This window comes from Siniperca chuatsi, linkage group LG8 (assembly GCF_020085105.1).
Source record: "Siniperca chuatsi isolate FFG_IHB_CAS linkage group LG8, ASM2008510v1, whole genome shotgun sequence".
Classification (NCBI taxonomy): Eukaryota; Metazoa; Chordata; class Actinopteri; order Centrarchiformes; family Sinipercidae; genus Siniperca; species Siniperca chuatsi.
In genome coordinates this window covers 7314300-7336500 of record NC_058049.1, presented here as the reverse complement: position 1 = coordinate 7336500, position 22201 = coordinate 7314300, and the positions used below count along the sequence as shown (strand labels likewise).

General features: G+C 38.3%; 1 protein-coding gene across 10 annotated transcripts in view; it reads right to left on the bottom strand.

Annotated features, from left to right (window-relative positions):
• The window catches only part of si:dkey-237h12.3 (teneurin-3), a 164415-nt gene that overhangs the window by 97948 nt on the left and 44266 nt on the right, over positions 1-22201 (bottom strand). Inside the window, exon 1 of one of the 10 annotated variants that reach the window (XM_044205926.1) lies at positions 5560-7812. The exons of the other annotated variants lie outside the window; for them this stretch is intronic. The gene's annotated coding sequence lies outside the window, so the exon portion shown is untranslated. Of the gene's footprint in view, positions 1-5559; positions 7813-22201 lie in introns of those variants that run through there. 10 annotated transcript variants of the gene reach the window in all.

The window sequence follows — 22201 nt, the reverse complement described above, 5'->3', positions numbered from 1 at the left end:
AACAAATAATGCTGATTCCTGAAAAACCCATTCAAATTGCTGCCATTCCAATCATACTGCACGTTAATGATGTGCAGCACTCAACGTTTGCAAACAAAATATTAAGTGTGCTGTTCGGGTATTGCCGTGATTCGACATTCTTGGCCACATCTAGGTCGTGACTGCAAAGTTTTGCTTAGTATCCATTTGATGGCAACATCAAAGCGTGGGTAAGCCAATGATTTCAAAAGGCATCAAGAGCTAAGCAAAAAGGTACAGTAACTGTGAAGGGCACCTTTGGGCTTCTTATGATGGATGATAAGAAAGAGAAAAGACAGGGAAGGAGAGAGAGAGATTCGGGGGAGAGAGTGGTAGGAGAGGGGAGAGAGGTGAGCTTATATGAAAGGTATCCTTAATTAGATGGAATGTTTGCCCTCTTCCACAAATTCCTTCATGTGGTGCCAGGAAAAAAAGACCAAAGCTGATGAGTCTTGGGAGAACTATCTTCCTAAGTGGTCTTTTATTGAGGGATAAAAAGCTCCTCTTTGCCTCTGTTCCCATCCACTGACCCTGATTATGGAAGATGTGAAGACGGATGAACGGAGGGTCCAAGGATTTCTGACATGTCCTATTGTATGCAGATGTGATGACAGGCCTGACATTTGGCAGATGAAACCTATGAATTCCCTTCAGAGATCTCAGCCAATGATGACAGGAAAAAAACTGAAGGGAGTTTGCACAAATCTTTTACCAATATTCTAATATTCTATAATACTTACTTTATTATTGATTTGACATTATAATGTATGAGTGATTACTTACAAATCAATACCAAACACAACACCACCTTGCAATCACAATTTTGGCAAATATGTTACTCTCATAGGAAAAAAAAAATGTCAGACAGCATGAGAAAGTTATTACTTTCCTGTGTGGAAATCTGTTACAGTTTTCTTCAACTTTGTGTCTGCAGCCAAACTATTATTATGTCAGTGATGAACTGTGCAGCATGCTTTGCTGAATTTATATAAATGTCAATTAAATTAGGGGAACCTGCAAACAGTGATCATTTAAATAGGTATTGTGGTTATGTACTTCCATCTAAAAATGAGTCAAACTTTGGCACTTGCAGCAGTGTTGATTGATCAAGTGCCACGCTAATGAAAGCTGTGAGACTGAGGGAGATTAGATGGCTGCTAAGCTTTGACCCTGGATGTGAAAACAGTGAGGGCTGGGGATTGCCATCATAAAGCAGCTAAATGGCTTATTTCACCTCCAGCTCTGGTAGCCACCCACTGGCATCACTGTTTGGATAATGATACCCGTAAATGCCTGCAGTAAACAGCTGAGGAACAGGGGCTACAGCCCTTCCCCATCACCATTACATGAGGTGGGGATGTCATTTCCTTGTGAATTCTGGTCACTATAGCAAGACAACAACATACACAGTTATGTATTACGAATGAAACATAAACACAGACAGACACATCTTAAACTTTCAGTATCCTTGGTTGAGTAGAGAGTTTTTGTGATCATTTTAAAATTGTTGTCACCCTGCTAAGAATATAATACTGGCGCAAACACTGAATACGAAGAAATTGAATATCAGAACTAAAAAATAAAAAAAAAAACACAGAACTTATCCTCCTGTCAGTTCCAACAGTGAAGAGTTTGCACTGGTCCAAAATATAAAACAGGTCAGCAGGTATGGTCAGCACTGACATTATCTTATAGCATGCAGAGATTTAGGATTCAGATATCTTGCCCCCCCGACTGAGTATCAAACGAGTTAGGGCCATCAAGATTATAAGAAACATGTTTGATTTTTACAAGTAGTACATCAAAATGAGATGATTAACAATAGACAGTAGTGGAGTGTAAGTACACTTACTCAAGTACTATACATACAATACTTGAGTATTTCCATTTTATGTTACTTCATACTTCTACTCCACAACATTTTAGAAGGAAATATTGTAGTTTTTACTCCACTACATTTATCTGACAGCTATAGTTACTAGTTCCTTTAAAAATTAAGATTTTACATACAAAACAGATTAAATTATATTAAATTACCCAATAGTATATAAAATGGCTTGGTTAACTTAGCTCCACCTCACATTTATTGCATTAATAATCAGTCACGTACAAAAATAATAAGAAATAATAATGCACTAATATATATTATAGTATAACACTCACAGGGGAGATTGTGAACTACATGAAGTATTTTTGATTTTGATGTTTTTAAGTACATTTTGCTAATAATACTTTGACTTAAATAACATTTTTAGTGACTTTAAACATTTCCTTTTAATTGAGTACTTTTTTTGCTACTTTCTTCACCACTAACAATGGCAATATAAAATAAATGTGCTTTTCTATGACTATAACATGTTAAAAAGCAAGACATGTTTGATGCCAGTCTATTAAGTCGTTGGTTAGTATTTAAAATTTGTGTTCCTGTCTTAACTGTGGCATATAAACAGCTCCTGGAACACTGTTACTTTTTAAATCAATATGATCTGTATACTGTATGTAATCCCATCTGCCAGCCCATTTATATTTTATTTCAGTTTTCAAACTTGTTTTGAGCTGTGGAGCAGCTGCACTCTGAATTCCAACCTTGGAGTTTTACATGTAAAGGGAATCCAGCCTTCTTCTTGAATTTACTTGAGTGTTTGACAAGGTGAACACAAACCACCAAACAGCTTTTGTTGGATAGGATATTTGACCAGAAATCCATGTCAATACTGTTCTATTATGACAATACTTAAGTTATTAGAAATACAAAATTCTTAATCAATGTTGTTACAAAAAAGAAATTAACAACATTGCAACATTGAATCAGTATATATATATATATATATATATATATATCTTTATTTTGTTATAATTCTAAACAATCAACTAATTTTCACATTTAAGTTTTCCATTGTAATTATATTTCATATTTTCATTAACCTTGCCCAATAGACACTGCAGCTTTCATGTATGCTGATTTCCCATTCACATTATTTGACTGAGTTTTAATTAAAAACAAGGGTTCAGTTTCTCCCAGATGACATCACTCTGTGGACAATTTCACACTCACATGCTTTCCAAAAACCTTATTAAGATTATTTCAGATGTGGATATGAAGATAATGTATAAAAAACAATGTCATCTTTGTCATTTGAAGAAGCAGATACAAGCACTTTTTCTACTTTTCAATCAATCAGTCATCCAATGATCCACCTGCATATCTAATTAATATTATGTGTGCACAGAAAGTACAATATGTATGTATGTATGTATGTATGTATGTATGTATGTATGTAACTATTTATTTTTGGGAGAGGATTTGAATACAAACAATCGTCTTTACAATAAATGCTATTAAGTAATCCTAAAACTTTTTTCTATCACAGTTTTTTAGTAAAAATACATATGTAAAAATCAACATTCCTAGATTTTGTTTTCATCAGGCTCACCTAGAGGGCACTTTGTGTTAATCTTTGTGTAGAAAATAAAATGATGGGCTTTTAGGAATTAAAATAAACAAAAAAGTATTTTGAGTAATTTTTGCTGATTTTTTTTTTTTTTTTGAGTGTTAAAGCTGCTGATGTGATTCTTAACCTGATACGAGTTGAACAGAACACAAATTCAGAGGTCCACATGGAGAGATCCAGCACTGCCCAATAAACCGATACAAATAGTCCTCATTCAGACATCACATAAATTAAACAACAGTTCATCCTTTCACTACATAAATTATAGAACAGTTCATCCAGAAACCACATCATAATGCACAAAAGCCTTTGTTGGCTAAGGCTCTCGCCGGCCCTGAAGTCCTGACATGTGTTTGCCAGTAAAACCAAGAAGAGAATAAGACTGGCAGAGCTGCCTGGTGAAACATGAGATAAGGAAATTAAAACAAAAATTGCTCAGACCTCACTGTTAATGTGAATGCCGAGCAGCTTTAGTCCATTGAGAAAACCATGAAACAAAAGCAAGCCTGTGCAAAGTATTGATAGTCCATCAGCCCATTATGTTTCATGATTTTGAAGTTATTATAACTATTCTGATTGCACCTCTCTCCTCAAGCATATACCACTCAGCATGTATGGAGGTACATTCGCCTCTTTCTCCAGGTACATAAACTTTTTCAATGTAATTACCACTGACACATATAAAGATGGCTGGATCACAATATACCCACCTCCTCAGCAGCATGCCCACCCCCTCAATTAACTCTACACACTGCTGCACAGGCAAACATGGCCAAAACCCAGCTATAGCAAAACTAATACCACCATGAGACTGCAGGCTTTAAAATTACACGACTGATGGATGTTAAACTGAACAAATAAATGTACAATGTAATTAGTCATTTCCCGCTCATTCAGGCAGCTAAAAATATACCTACCTTGCTCCACAGCTCACCTTATGGCCCGCAGAATAATTCATTGTGATGCCTCATAAGATTCAATGCCTGCTGAGGAAATGCTTATTGCATTTACCTGCTTATATTTACCTGCCACCTGTAAATGTATGTGGTACTGCCACTGTATGACCCTTTGCAGCACTCAGACTTATTCCACTGTTGATGCATCTGCTCTGCTTACATTGGCCACCACTCGCTACACACCAATTACTCTTTGTCTTAGTAGCTATTGGTCTGCTAAGCACTTCAATCCATCTCTGTCTCAGAGGCCGTGACGTCAACCCGAAATGATTAATCAAAGGCAAGTCAACACCCAAAAGCAACACCTACGGTACCCTGTTTACATACATTACCCATAATACTTCATGGATGTCATGTTAAATATTGGACGTGTGAGGATTCTAAAAAGAGCAGCAGTTTCTTGCGGAGCATGAGCCAAGAAATGCAAGTCTAATGTCTTATCGCTCTGATGCAGTTTAGAAAGCTTAAGGCAATATCCTCTAATATTGTATTTCATATAATATTAAAGCCCCTTTTTTTCCATTTGTTCCACATAATCAAGCAGTGCTTCTGATGATGTGAGAGAAACAATCATCATTATACCTTGTGTGTTTATGTAAAATAGCAATGAAATTCACCCTCACTAAAAATGTTTATAGCTGACCGTAAAGTAACTTGACCCTACTGAAGTCCAAAATGAGCTTTCAGCTATTCCTTAATGTAAATATTTCCAAACCTGTGGATGTGGATTTTGGGCAAGTGCAAGACACTGTATTATCAATTTGCACGTGTTAGGCTGCAGTACCATTTTAAACACAACACACACCGCCCCCTCATAAGGAAAAGAAGATCCACATGGGGATTGAATGGAATACAATAGACTGTAGCTTTACGCAGTAACAATAAGGCCCAAGCTAACAGAGGAGCTGCTGGTACACAGCCCTTACAATGCATTAAACATTATTTCGCCACATCCAAGTTGTGGACAGATGCAATTCATGTCCAGATTTGTCAGCACAGATGTCCAGCAAAAAAACAACACTAATAAAATTCTGTAAAAATCAGAAACTGGTAATGTAACACAGATTAAAATTTGGGTAATTTTTTTACGCTCAGATGGATATCAAAGGATTGCAAAGAAGTTGGTGTGTTACCTTAAAGAATGCCTGTAGCAATTTCCCACTGAGGCTTTACTGTAGCAAGGTCCACTTCTCAGGCTGCGATGCTGCCTTGTATTGGATTTACAAATGCTCCAGATCTCCTCCTCTTCCCACTGTTGCTACACGAGCCACATACTGCACGAGAACACTATCACACTGACACATGGATGGCACTCAAGCGATGTCAAAAGGGTTAAAACCTAGTGGACCGGAAAGTCACACCAGCATCGTTTTAGTTGCCAGCCACCACTGCCGCACTCCACAGCAGCTCTCCACCTCCTCCTTCGCTTTCTTCTTTCCTGTCCTTTTTTTTTTTTTTTTTTTTTTTTTTTTAATTCAACCTATCTCATGGGCTTCTCCCCCTCCTTCTGTGAGATGGTAGACGAAAGCGCTGGGCGATTTGCACCACTCTATCATGGATCGTGTTACGCTGTCTGGCTGTAGCGGCGGTCACAGATGATAGGCTGAGGAGCTTTGCGTGTGTGTTTACCCCTCAAAAGAAGTAGCGGGAGAAGAGAAGAGAAGAGGGAGGGAGGGAGGGAGGGAGGGAGAGGTGGGCTGCTACTCTTAAAACACAAAAATCTGGAATGGTACCCAAAAAGATTATTAAGCTAGGTGACAGGCTTTGACATAAAACCTTGATGTGAATTCATGAGGGTTACTGAGTTACTGTATGCAGACCTTAAAGTGACACTTTTAAATGGTCCTCCTTCACTCATCATTTGATTAATCACATTAAAATACAATCTGTAATTTATCTTTGTTTTGCTGACATACAGTGAATATCCTTTGTCTTATTATTTTTATATTTCATGACTTAAGGATACAATAATGTTTATGTGATACATACTGCTGCAGAAAAAGCAATATAGAAACAATAGCCGCGTTCACAATCAAACATCTTGACAGTAGATGCTCTGATTATTTGATCACAGATGAGTTTGTACATCAGAACAATGAGAGCACCAAAAAATTATTAATTAACGCCACACTTCTTACACTGTCTCTGTCAACGCGAAGATGGGTACTAAAGCTATGCGGTCCTTGTTTTGATCTTGTCTTGTTAGCTAGATTGTCAGTGTTGTTTGTTTACTTTTGACAGCCTTTTAAAAAGAAGGTAAAATATTTGACTGTTTATAAAACACACTTTTCACAAACTGCTCCTAATCAAAAGAAAATAGTTTATTTCACATAGTCCTCTGTGAACTGGAAATGGCCGCGTACTCATTAGCTTCTCAAACGAAGCTCTTGATTTTAATGTAGCCTAAATAAAGGGGTATATAAATACTAATACACAATATCACTATGTCCCTCTCATAGATGGTGCTCTCTCTTATCATTTGCTGCTTCCATGCTGAGCAATTTTATAAAATACAATTAAAAAAACAGCTATCAGGGAAAATGTTTAGGTTGCATAGCTTCCCTGATTTTGATTCCATTGTAATCAACTCTGCCAAATATCATAAATGTATACACTGATTAATAGAATTCCACTAATGGCATATCCAGGACGTTTTTATTTGTCTAAATGAAAAAGATTATTCTTTTGCTTCCTAGTGAAATCAGCAATCTAACTCACTTCCAGCTCTGCACATTTCGTCAAACTCTGCCCTCTATCAGCAGTTCAGAAAACTGTCTAGACTTTGTTTATCTTGAGACGAGCTGTGAGCAAGTACGTTTTCTCAGTTTTATGCATTAGACATTGGCAAAATGAACTTAAAGCTGAACTTACATTGCAACATTAATAGAAAATTAAAAAAAAAATCTATCTAGATAAGAATAAAATATTAGCCTGACTTTACTATGCTGAGCTTCCTCATGTTACCATTAAATGGGTACTCCAGCAATATTGGATTTTTTTATAAAGTTGGATAACTCACAAGAGACAGATTAAAAAAGAATAGTCAAAAATTGAAGTAGCAGAGGCCGAGATATCCTGACCTTTAGTCCCTAGCATGGGTCAAGCTCCAGAAACACTGGATCCTACATTCCCCATAATGCAACTGAATATTATGTTTCATTAGACCCTCCCTGCCTTCTAAATGCCCACTTCTTTCAAGCCACACCATCAGTTTGTAACTTAGGCTTTCTGTTTAAAATGTTAGCTCTCAAGCCTATTCTGAGATAACCCTGATGACCTCATTAGGGTAAACGAGTAAACTGAATTTCAGGTTTAAAATCTGGAGTGCCTCTTTAACTACAGTGAATTTGGATAAATAAATTGTTGAATATCCAGTAGTAATGGCAGCAGATCTACTAGAGGGAAGATACGCAACTCCCTGTTCACTCAGTGGAATAGCCAAATAATTTGTGCCCTCTAGCAACAGTGGCAATCTGTGAGATTATAAAGACTATTGCCCATATATTGGCATTACAAAATTGATATGTGATTCGCATTCAAAATGTAATTATCATCAATAAAGTTTGATAACACTGTCTGAGAGTCATGGCACTGGACACTGTCTGAGAGGTGGACATTTTACCTTATCTATTTATGATATCAAATTCAGTATTTTTAAACACATACATTTTTAAAAACACATATGTCCAAATTGTCTTATACTAATATGTAATCATATGATGCACATGAAAACATTTCTCCACTCAGTAAACTACTTCTCATAGAGAAGTCTAATATGTCATACAGTCCTGCAGTGCATCATATCTTATTGCAAAATCAACTAGGCATTTAATTTTTATAAGTTATCGTGTAGGCGCAGCAGTCTGTAATACTGTTCTTTCATTAATGACCAACAACTAAAACAGCAAAGGACTGATAAGACTCCTTTGAAGGTGGAGATCAAAAGTGGTGCCTCTGGGTTGAGAACAAGGGACTGCCTCTTTGACATTTCCCCATTGCAACCACACATTGACTCGAAGAGCTTGGTCACGCCTGTAGGCTCCAGTGGGGAAATATGTTACGAGTTTCGGCCAGGCCCCTTGTAAGCCAGGAGTGTCCCAGTTCCGTATGGCTTGAGTGAAATTCATATTGAGTGGCCCAAATTATTATATTCATCATCCATCCTAAAGAAAATGTATTTGAGACCTGGTATAGGACAAGCTATTTTAAGATGGAAGCATTTCTACATTAGTCATTATAGAACACCTTGGAGATAATGTCGATTTCTGTTCTTTTGGGAATAACAAGCGGCCTCATTATAATTCCCACAGGGTGTGCCTTAGTGAGGTGGTAGAATTAAAACTAGACAGTCACGTGGGTAAGTTGATGCCTTTTTCACAATATCCTATTGCAAGACAAATGCTCATGTATCAGATTTGAAATACAATCCAGTATTTGTGCATGTTTTACCATGTTGTTTGTGATGGGCAACAGGGCGCAATGGAACAGTATGAATGTGTACAGAGGGCTTGGTTAGTAACACAGTAATTGGGGTTGGCAGAGTAAGCAGCGGCAAAATGAATAAGTGAGCCTGGGTTTGGCCTTTTCAGGGAATAAATATGAATCTGTTGAAATACCTGCCTTTTGACAGTCACCCGTCTACATTTATCCATCCACTGTCGAAGCAGAATTACCCCAAAAGCCCCCCTGGATACTGAACAACCTACAGCCAAGTAGCTCATTTTCACTACAGCACCATTGCAAACAAAGAGGACGCGAGAAGGAGGGAAAAAATGGAAGCAGCACTGCCAAAGATGCTGCAGTAAATTTCACCCGCATAAACAATATGGGAAATGGGCCAATGTCTTCTTCACATAATATGCTTAATTCTCCAGCTAAAGGCTCTTATTTCCACTAAAGAGCTGTTTCTAAATGACGGCTATTCAATTTTGACATTCCCAAGCTTTCTGAGATACTCAGTTACTGGGAAGTGGGATGTGGGCGGGGGTGGTAGGTCTCTTTGCTCTCCTTGTGCTCCATGGTCTTAGTCCAGCTGGCCTTTAGAATATGGATTATGTGTTGCTGCAGCCAGGCTCTCACTCCATGGGGGGCTGGACTGGGTGCCCAGCTTCAGCGGACTCCCCACCGAGACCCCTGGGTGAGAGGACGCCGAGAGCCCCATCGGTTCTCAAGGCTGGATCATTGAGAATTCGGCGGGTGCTTCCCACACCAGCACCATACGTCAGTGTGTGAAAGAAAACTAGCAAAATAAAAAATAAAAAAAGACAGTGAAAAGGGGGATGGTGGTGGGTCAGTGGGGGATTGGGGTGTGGAACGCAAAGAAGAAGAAGTAAAAGCAACAACTGTGATTGTGGCATAACTGTGACACTGCATCACTGCCAATCACAATGCCTGCTCTGCTGGGGAAAACAAAGGGGGTAAAACAGAAAAAGAACCATGGGAGTGCAGCTGATTTACCTTTGAAGAAAGTCTGGGGTGATAGTAAATATCCAAATGACAGCTCTGTGGCGCTGCATCCCCGACTAAAGTTAACCAGAGGTCCTAATGTCGAGTGCCAGCAGCAGACACAAAGGTCTGAACGGTGGGGTGCCGAGGCAGCTAGCGCAGCATGGCTAAATGGGGCAGGTGATTTCCCATCTCCTCCACTGCCCTCAAGGCACAGCCAATCACTGCTGGGGAAAAGTGGCACCCCAGCCTGCAAGCCAGGCAGCCAGTGAGTGGAAGGGCTAGAGAGGGAGCTGGAGTCTATCTGGAACCATGCATTATTCACATGCACCGCTACGGCACTAAGACCTCCACAAAGGAAAGGCCTCAGGTTCCATCAGTGCCGACTTGTTTCCAATCTATTATTGATGGCAACACTACACCCTATACTTTTCCCTGATTTACTGGATTCTATCATTGTTTCTATAATAAAAGCTATTTCCAGTAAAATCCGAGCAAATGAGTGGAATATTTCCAAGCACGGTGCCAGTGGATGCTTCTTTCATTGGAATATTTTAGAATGGGCTTTAATTACACTAATCATGCGCAGTATTACTCTGTTATTAAAATGAAAGATTTGCCATGTAACAGTGTAAGTGTGCACTCACCCTAATATACACAGCAAAACCTGAAACCTTTGGGCGAATCATCAATCATGTCAAAGGTAGGTTTCCGTGCAAAATGTATTTCAGCGTGGTGACCTCCAGATAGACCTAAGTGAAATAAATGAGCTATCCAATTACCACATTATCACATGTAGCCAGCGTAAAAAACGACGTTTATTACTTTAAGTCAGTGACTGTCTCCCTTTGCCTACTTACAGCATATACTGTCATCTACTGAACCCTCACAACACAGGCAAGGAGCTATCATTATCATAATTTTTTTGTAACATCAGAGCCCTCATGAAAATGTGCACTCATCTTGCATTATGAAATAGACCAAGAACTTTTAAAGGAGCAATGTGGTGCTGAGATAGAGTAAGGCTAGTCATCAGATATGAAATGATACACTATCAGTATGTTTATGTATAGTCTTGCATTGTATCACAAAGTTAAATTATTCGTTATATTAAGATTTTTATCAGAATATGTAAACAAGATGCAGCCCTTGAACTCAGAGGCAGTTGCTTTGCATTTCATGACAATGTCCACATTATTACCATGCACACATCAAAGATTTCCCCTAAATCTTTCCAGGAAAAACAATCAATCTGCTCAGTATGCGTGGCTGGGACAGTGGGCCATCTCTCCCTTTGAGGATGTCGACGCATTTGACCGATGTGCAGTCAATCCCCCAGATTGTGGCTAATCATCATTACCAGCTGCTGAAACAATGACTTTCCTTCAGCCTGCTCGGCTTCAAGAAGGACACAAGGGATCTGCCGGTTTTTCTTATGGTGGCTTAGCACTTGAGTCTGGATTTGAGGAATTAAGGCAGACTTGGACACAACAAAATGTGCACTCTGATCATCCATCCAAGTCATCACCTATGGCCTGGCTGGCACTGTAAATCTGTTTCATGAATTACACAAAATTCAGCAATAGGTATTGTATTGTTGGGGAAATGTGATAGAGTTACGGTTTCAGTTGATGGAATTTCAGTTTATACATTTGTTGCATGAAAACAAATGATGACTGCTGCACATTCCTAAAAGGAAATAAAAAATATAAAACAATAGGAGGGAAATAAGGACAGATGCATAGAAGGCAGTAGTTTGGGAATTCTCCAAAATGGACAGCAGATTATGAAAAATGACTTCTTCCTTACAGTGCTTAAAGGTTAGGTCTCTATTACACAGAGAGCAAAATGTCAGCAGTATCCCCTGAAAGAGTGGACTGTGATATTAATGGAGAGTCCAGGGAATGGGCTTCCCCTGACTGAGTTTCCCCTCTACCAGACAACATTATTCATTTAGTTGTCAGCCAGCACCTGGCGCATGTAACACTAACATCTACAAACTAAATGATGGAGAGAATATGGCCCACCCTGGTAGGCAGCCAGTGGTGAAATGAGTGTTGTTGATGAAGTATAATGGAAAGTAAAAGTAGTGCTACTAGATAATCCAAGAGCTCTTCGCCTGCACAACTGAAGTTGTCGCCCAGGATGTATTAGCATAATGTTCCATTTTCTAGCTAATATAGTACTTTCATTTGGTTCTTAGCTACCTCTGAGACTATGAGGATGGGGGTAACTAAGCACAGAGACTGTGGCAATCTTGCCACCAGGAACTGTAGAAAGAGCTGATTTACCACCTCACTTTAAAATGGTGTATTATTATTAAATTTATTTTTATCTTACAGTGAGGAAAAAAGTGTTACATCTCCAGTGGATCCTGCATCAGCTGAGGAACTGACTCACCACCCAAAATAAACTGGTGTATAAAAAATTAAAGAAGGAAACAAGTTCTCTTGTTTGAATTGGTGTACCGTTTTATATTTAGTCCTGACCGCAGACACCCTCATCGAATTCCTCAAAGCAATCATCGAAGCATTTCTCCATGTAATCTTACCGTGCAACATCACCTAGAACATAAATGACAAAGAATGTTGTGTTCTTTGGAAATGTGATAGACCCGGACAGGATGACAAGATGATTTAATATATTACAGAGCGAGTCATCAGTCACATAGTCACCACTTTATTTAAGATGCAAAATGGCTTCTGCGTGAGGCAGTCTGTGGTGGTGGATTATTTGTGAGTAATATTCTTTTGCCGTGGTAAATATATTGTGTCATGCAGCAGAGGGTGGAAGAAAAATCCTCTCTCAAGCTGTTTTAATGAAGTCCCAAATGTCATCCTCATACTTCTTTCAAGAGCAAACTCCAAGAAACTCCTCTAGAAGCCTGACTGTCCCTCAGTGCATCTTCAAGTGATGTGAAAACAAGCAGCTTCAGTAAAAGGCAGGCTAAATAGGAAAAAAAAAAACTATACTATTGAAAGGGGTCAGAGATGGACAGTAAACAGGTGGTAGGAATCTCTTTTGTCCTGGAAAACTAGTTAAGTAAAAAGAATAGTTTTGCCAACCCTATGCCAAATTATCACCATCTTATAATTCATTTGGAATTAGCCCTTACCATCTTTACAAAAACAATAAAAGAAAAATAGATTTCATAGTAACACCATTATAGTGAAAGATGTCAATATAATTCAGTGTTTTTGGTAAGTGCAGCGAAGAGCGTCAGAGGCTGAGTTTAAATTAGAGCCAACACATTTTTCTCTCAACAATAGTGAGGAGCAGAGAGGGTTAAGGGTGTGCATCCAATTACTAGAGGACTGTGTGTGTCATCTTGACACCACATTTAGGTTTCTTCAACGATGCATTAACTATTCCAGATGTAAAGGCTGCACTGCAGTAATGATTGAAAGAATGAGACTTGCTGTTGTAGCTTTAGTCACTGTTTTTACTGTATTTTAAATCAAGCAGAAACAATACACTAATGCAGAGAGATACTTCCTCTTTGTTCCAATGTGATTCCACCGATGAAGCATTTTGAGTCAAATAACTTCTTATACCAAAGGGAGTAATCACCCATATTTCAAGATCCTTCCATTGTTTCCTTGGTGTCCTTTTTTCTATTCTTAGATGAAGTTAAAGTAGAGTAGAAACAAGTGACACTGTCTTATATCGCTATTTAACTTGTCTTAAATCTGCACTGGGCAACATTGCAGATTGGCAGCTCCAAATGGCAAATGTGAGATTCAACACCCAGAAATCATGTAACATGACACAAGCAAACTGTAGGCAGCAAGCTCATGTTTGCCCAGCTGGCCTGTCTGATCACTTTATACCAAATGATACCAAAGAGATGAGCAAGGCATCAGATCAAACTTTGTTGAGTCCAGCTTTCTCTGGATGGAGATTCAACGAGTTTTTTAATAAGATAATAAAGTTTGTACAGAAAATGAATCGGCTCCTACTGTTTAAGTCATTTTTTAGCCAAAAAATAAAAAATCACAGGTTGTAGCTTCTCAAATGAGAATATTTGCTGCTTTTTTTTAAGGTCATCTATATAGTAAAGTGACTGTTGGTTGGACAAAACAAGACATTTGAAGATGTCACCTTTGGTCTTTGGGAAATTGTAATGGGCATTTTTCGCTACTAAGTGACTACTACTTGTCACTTTCTGACACAGACTAAATGATTAATCAAAAAAAAATAATTTGTGGATTAATTGATAATGACAATAATTGTTAGTTGACATCTTAAAAGTTGATGTCAATGACTTCTGACTGATCAATGCTTTTCAGTACAGATCAGTTTTCCACAATATATTGGTGGGTGAGGATGACAGGATGTTTACCAGGTTTTATTCTATGCTGTCACTGTTTACATTGTTTTATGTGAGCTTAAGTGGGGGTATTAGCATTTGTTTTTGTCTATTTTGTAATATGTTTTATGTATTTTTTATGTTAAAGTCTGTGTTTTACTGGGCCAAATTTTCCCTTTGGGACAATAAATAAAAGTTTAAAGTTTAAAGTTGTAGTTCAAAGGTGAGAAAAGGAAAGCCAACCCTGTTGTTGTTTCAGATGAAAAACATCTTCGAGACTGAAAACACAATGGCATATTGTCTTTGACAACAGTCAGGATGGACATATGTTACAATATTGTTTTGCTATATTCACTTTGTAAAAGCATTCTTCAGACAGTCACCCAGCCTGTTTCCATCTAGAGTGAATCTCTATTTCCAAGCCCTCCAACCTTTAGAGCTGCCATGCAAAACTCTGCAGACAGCTCCTTCGGGTAATGTAGAAAAAGACAATAGGTGGAAACTGCTCTAACCTATTTGCCAAATGGTCTATCATCTAATGCCCTGGTGCTGCTCTATTGTCTAATCCTACTGCTGAGGCCTCTAAAAGGATACATCGGCCTAATAAGATGAATGGGTTTTGACCCTGGAGCTGCTAAAAGCCAACCTGGCCAATTTATCTGAGTGACCCCGACTCTTGGCAGAGACGGCCCTCACCTCTCTTGGAAGGCTTTAGGCAGGATCAATACCACAGAGGCAAAACAATCCAAAACACGGCGTGTCTAGAAGTTGGGATTCAACTATTCATTGCCTTTTATGACCCTAAATTATGTACTCAGTGGAAAAGTGTTTTTTTTTTATATTTTCTAAGCTGTGTCTTTGTTCTGGACAAAAAGCCAACAACTGCAACTCTGTATACTGTAATATCTGAAGGAGGAACCATGATTGAAATAATATGCATAATGTGATTTGTGATTAAAGTGAGTATTTTACCTAATATTTACATTATAGCTGGACTGCTAAATCAGCCCTTATTCAATCAGGTACTCTCAAATCACAAATGGCTAATGTAAAGCAAGATGAGCAGAGTAAAGAAATATGTCGGCTCTATACTCATTCATCAGTAACTTTATTATGCAAACCACAATCATGGCTATTCCAGGGCCCGGATTGTAATATTACGAAGTGCATTTTGAGGGAAAATAAGATTTTGTCGACTAAATTAAGGATTCTGTTTCATGTTCTGTTTGTTGGTGTTGGATTGTGTTCAACCGAGATAAAAGGCCCGGCTCGGATAGGTCAAGGCAGGATACAAAGAAGAGACCCTTTTACAAGAGAATATGTTTCCTTTCTTTGAGCATGAATCAGTTTACATGGTATACAATATCAATCGTTGGCCTCAAATCTATATCTGCAAAGTGCTTAGGTTTGCATTGGTGATTAGATGAATTGAACTGAGAATAGTCTGTTACTTGAGCATCCCTTCATAGCCCGGATACCTAATGCCTTTCCCCTGCCTCTGAAGTGACCACAGTTTCATGATGCTTTGCTCTGGGCACTTGGCCAGAAAGCTTTATGTATTCTGATACCATTCATTTTTAATCAGGACCAGAAAATCCTTCCAAACCTCTTGCAAGCTGCCTTTGGCTACAAGACATCAATTTTGTTATATTTTAATTGATTTGGCAGTTCTCCTCATTGTCGACTGTATAAGTTGATTGTTAATATTGCTAATATTCCATGCGAGAACTGCTGCACCACTCATTTAAAATGCTTTCTCTTTTTCTCTATTTTCAGCTGCTCTGCTCTTGTTTTTTCCCACTATAGCATTTACTTTAGTGACTGAAAATATTGTGTGCGTTCAGCATATTCCACTCGGCTTTCCACGTCGATGTGCCCAACTCGTCTTCACATGACTGCTGAGGAGAAAGGACATGAGAGCAGGGGAGGGGAATCTTCTTCTGTGGTATAATGAGTTTGACAATGAAAGTGACACTGCGTCCTCCCTGGACCTTGTCTTGTGATCAATCATAACAATGGCTCACCATTTCCTCCTCTGGATACTGACCTTTCTCCCTTAAGAAAAGGAAGTGTGTGTAGGTGTTGGAGTGTGTGTGTGTTCCTCTAGATTTCATTGTGCCATCACCTTCTTTCCAATCAGCCCTTGAAGTCCCTCGGCACAGCCATAAGTGTGTCCTTTAGCAGGGAGCCTTTTTTTCCCCCCGAAAAGCAAAAATGGCCTGAAAAAATTCCCAACTTAGGGAACACTGATCTATTTTATTCTGTCATATAAACTATTTTAAGCTTGGATAACACACACAAGAAATTTGGGGGGGGGGGCGACATTAGGCTTATATATTTAAAATCCCATCACCTGAACAGCTTACAAGGTGATTTGATGCAGTTATTCCAGTGAGGAGAACTGCCAAGATTTCATGCAAATATCAATGAGTGAGATTATTTTAGGCTGTTTCTCTCATAGTTCAGTGCCCATAATTTAAGTGTGACAGAAACGGGAATGATGTGTGGAGAAAGCGGTGAGTGTGATCCTACAGGGTTTTAGCTGGCCCCGCCTCCCTGCCCTCATCTCCCAACGGGACGTCTCATCAGCAGCCTACTTACTGTATTTTCTGTGGTTCTGTGTCCATTTCTGTAAGCGCAGCATATTAGCTTGACTTAAATAAAACATTAAAAATAAATCTAAAAATATTGGTACTATCAAACTCATCTTAATATGCTTCAGCCACAAATGTCCCATGTTGGCAATAAGGCGTCTAGACACAATTTTATAGCCATTTTTATGCCAGTCTTAATTGTTGTTTTATCTGCACAGCAGAGGTATAGTACACTGTCTATAATGTCTTTAAAACAACATAAAAATCTGATCAATACACAGCTTCACTTTGCAAAATGTTTTACAGTAATTCAAGTGGACATATTTTCAAGAAAAGCCTGTGAATTTTAGATTGTAAAATGTGAATATTATGTTTTTATGGTGCCACTTTCATAGATACTTTTAACTGAGAGTTGCTCTTGGTGTTAATCTAGAAGATTAGTATATGGTATAATAGTATATGGAATAAAATGAATATTAATAAGTAAGTCAATAAGTAATAAAAAAATAAGTACATGATCAACAAACAAACAAAATACATTACATAAATATATTTTTGTAATACTATACATTGCCTGACTATTGTTATGTTTCCTTCCTACCGTTATTAGAAAATACCCCTAAGAGATAAAGGTTTTATATTATATTTTACAAAAGCATATGTTTAGTGTTAGAAGTGAGGGGACCTAATTGGGGGGGGATAAATTAAAAAAATAAATATATAAATATAAATAATCAAGTATATACATTTAAATTAACAAATTATGATGAATTTGGTTATCATGCTTTCCATAGTAAACTTTTTGAGCTCTTTGGTTTACTGCCTCATCTTTGATTCTAGCCTCTTCGTAAGAGAATATTAACTGTATAATATAAAATAAAAAGACAAATCAAATAATCACTTTTACCCGAAAAATATGCAGAGGAGGTGGAAGTATTTTCTTAGCCTTGAGTAGTGTCTGTAAGTCCTCCTCAGGATGCATACAACCCTAACAGCCTCCTCCAATAAGGTACGGCACCCTGTATATTGCCTGAGAGGCTCTATAAGCTCCTCTCTTCGTTCATCTGGACTATGGGGGCCCATTCCCAGTGAAAATAATGGCCTTATGGCCTAATATTTTAAACTCTTGTGTGTACAGGAAACAGCACACTGTAGGCTACATTCTGTGCACAAGCCTCCATCAACATCTTTCACCTTGTTAACTCAGGCAAATATTAGAGACTATTTGATACAGTAAAAGTAAACTGAGATTGAAACCCTTTGATTTGTTGCATTGTTCAAGCTAGATGTTCAAGCTCACATGATGAAAACTCCCTGAAATCCTGACTTGAAGTCAAGGCCTTTTAATGAAACATTTATTTGTCTGTATAAAAGACTCCAACACATTTCCACTACCAATGAAAAGATCCCATGGTATAATTTGCAGCTAAAATGTGCTTTTAATTGCTCATGTCAAAAAGGAAATTAGAGTAGCCCAACACAATTAAAACAATACATTTTTTGCACATATCTTCATCATTATACTTGGTCACATAATTGGACTATTCAAAAGTGTTGAGTTTAGATTAGTGTGTTTTCACTTTGGTTTTATTATTAATATGGTCCTGAGATTGCTTGTTAACACTACTGCAGCCTATAGCACAAACCACCTGCTGCATAATAGAGTGTTTTAAATGGTTTTATTGTTTAGGTGTATGTTAAACTTGATTCATAGCTTTGGAAAATGGACAAAAGACCTTTTTCAAACCCACAATTTAGAGGAAGAGACAAGCATGACATGAGATGATCCTATTGAGTATGGCAACAAGCAAAACAGACGTTTTCTACATTCAGAAGAGAGCACAACTGAAGAATCACCTTGACTTCCAACTTTTTGATTGCCAACATCCAATAGTGAGGAGCGCAAAGGTCAAAGCCACAGCACCATGACAATAGATATAACAAATATCCCTGTGTCCCAAGATAGGGGAGAGAAAGGATATCGTAAAAGGAAGAAGACATTAAACCAAATAGATTGGTGGGTTGGTGCTAGTCAGGGGACAACGTCTGAACACCCAGCGGCACACCAAGAAAAGAGAGAAAATCTATTTTAGCCAATATGAAACGAAAAAAAGATCTAGATACTACAGTATATCCTGACTTCTCAACTTCTGTATCTTTGCAAGATGAAAGATTTTTTTACTTTACATTTCTACTCAACATTGTGGTTTTAACTTGTTTGTAATAAATGCGAAAATTAAGCTATAGTTTCCTGATTATCCACTTTACAAGCAATCAGTGTGATGTGTCTTTTCCTATGTCTCATTACCTCATTCCCCCCCTCCCATCTCAGGAGACTAAAAGGTGGATCTCTGGGCTTAGATAAACATTGATGATTGCTAAGGAGATACTAGTTATACATGTAGTTATGAACAACACAATTGGACCAACATGCTAATCCGTGTTTCTTCCATTGATATTCATAGAGCATGAAATGGCTTCCTGACTGTTTCTGTATTGCATGGTAATACAATCACTCATTTAGGCTGTGTGATGAAGTGAAATGAGCCATTTTCTCTTGAAGCCGGTAAATAGTGGCCCTCGTAATTGACAACTGCAGAGTAATTCCTAATCGTAATAACATGTCCTGCAGTCTGGCACCCGCGAGTGATAAGACTGAGCCAAGTACAGGCTAAGACAGTGTTGTCAGTGATGCTTGGCAAAACTGGGTGAAACTTAAGTTGGCGAGGCAAATGTTGATACTCGATGATTAGGTGACAGAAAATAGATGTTGGACAGAGTTAATAGCTTTTTGTGGTGCAGCTGCATCTCTGCAGACTATTTAACACTAACCCTGACAGATTAACCCAAATACTCATTTACACAAGTGCTCCACTTGAATGTGGACTTTTTATTGGCAAATATTTGACACAACATAGTTGAGTGTCAACCTTTGGACTAAAGCTGAATTTGATGTTAGTAGACTAAATGATCCATCAATTAATAGAAAGGAGAAATCGACAGATGAATCGCAAATTAGCATTTGTGAAAAAAAACATCCTTATTTTGACTGAAAATGTCAATATATTATTCAATTTCTTTATTAAAAACAAATTCAAAAAAAATTACCATACATCAAACCATAATCATCATCACATATTAAGGATAAGTTATGGCAATTATTTAAGATACTTAATACATTAATTAGCAAATACTTCGATATCAACAGCTGTGTATTCACATGGATGATATTAGTGTGAACTTTATCTTTAAAGCATTAAATAGATATAGTAGTTTCAAGAAAATCTGTTTTCTCTTATTAATATGCAAATTTATACAGCAAGACACTCCAGAGTCTAATCAGATCATCCACTCTGCAGGGGGTAGCTGTGGTGCAAGTAGGACGTTTTTCCACCATGTGTTACTGTTGTTAATGTGTTCACAAGAATTTGTCAACACACAGATATACTCCACCAAAAAGACAAAAGGACAATGTATCATGGTGTTGAGCCGTAAAAAGGATAAATCAAATTTCCAATATTGGTGGTCAGCTTGTCATTTGCTTTGAGGAAGGTTCAAATGTCACCAACCTTTGCTCTGCACAGAAACAGGGCAATGACCTCCTCCAGGCTTTCCAAACTACTCCAAAATAGAAACCAGAAATCTTTTCACACTGATGAGCACAACATCTGCTATGACACCTTGGCACGTCACCGCCATATCCCACATCCCCTGTCACCCCAAGCACTAACAATATGAGCACTTAACCAGTGACAGCGCCAGCAAGCAGGGAAGTGATGACAATAAATGATGGCAATCAAAGCATGGCTCCTCTTTTGACGAGGCATGAGATAAAGCTCAGACACCTTCCCAGTTCCTACTAACAAATGATGAAACTCTGCCAGTTTTGGAGTGATCTTCAAAAGACATCACAGATGGCCGGCCCTTTTGACCAGAAAAAAAAACAACTCACTGATGTTATTTATTCTTTTTGTGGTCGGCTTGTGCCATATTGAATTATGAAAGTGGCGAGGGAGGATTTCTGCCTGCTACGATCAATAGGCTGATTCCACTGTCACAATACAAGATGCAGATCTGAGACAGGAGTTTGACAGATGGCGTGTCACCTTCGTCAGCGTGACGTCCCGCGTGCCTGTGTATTTGCGCGTGTGTGTAGATGTCTACACTTTTGCTTGATTTTTTTAATCTTAGAGGGATAAAGTGTGAGAAACACAGTACGATATGCAAGTGTGTGCGCGCACGTGTGTGTGTGTGTGTGTGAGACAGAAGAGAGGGAGAGACGCAGAGTGAGAGAACATGAATACATGCACACAGAGAGGCATGTTAGAGGGTGTCTGATACGCTTTCATACTCCCACCCAAAAAGCCTTTGGTGCTTGCTGTGCTACAGCGCACTTTGCTGTGACTCCTCTACTGATTTAATTAACCTTTTACTGGCACTGTTCACACAATGAATCTGTGGGCTATACTCAAATGTAAAATGTGTACAACTGCAATGTAGACCTGTGACTTGGACAAATTGAAATTATTTTTCTGATACATCCCCTCGTAAACAGTCTCGGACATGAACGTGGCAGTAAAGACACACAGAGGACTGCTACATCCACACTGGCCGTCCTCCATGTTAAAGAAGCATCACTTGCTCATTCCTGCACCTTCTGTCCAAAGGATGACAGGAATCGCAGTAAAAGTCCTTCTCTCCTAACCAGGGGTCAGCACACGTCAAGCCACTCCACCGAACGATAAACCCCATGTTTATACAGCTGAGGAGAGCTGTCACGAGGTACTGCAGTGCTGTAACTGCAGTACCTAACAAGACAGTGTGAGCTTTTTCACACCCTATTAGGAATACAACTCAACTGGGCCATGCTATGTTTCTGTTTCGTGCAGTCATTCATGTTTTATGAGGGGTATAATATTGATTCTGAAGCCAGCGCAGTCAACATTATGTTAGAAAAAAAATAAATAAATAAATTTTAAAAAACCTCTCTGCATGGCTATGCCCCTATGAATATTTATATCACAACAACACTTGAACCTAAACTATGATTCAATATTAAAATATAAAAAATGCACTGCAGTAAAGCTCTATAGTGGCTTGGTAAGTGGTGGTCGCCACTGGTGAGTGGAAAGCTTCTACCCCACAGTTGTCTTTGTTTACAAAGTGATTTGTTCACTTTTTTAAATGAGGACATTTTCTGTCCTCATTTAAAATGTAGGCTATTGTTCTCAGTGTTTCTTACCAGAACTGGCAGTACAGCACCTCTAAAGATGAGTTCACATGTATTTTGAGGCTTTTAAATCTTAAGGCATTTTAAATTATAATGGGTTGACTTTAAATAACATTCCATCTATTGCAGAATGTCAAATTCCAGTATTACAAAAAGAGCAAGAGTGCACGGTTTGTCCAATTATCTATTTTCAATTT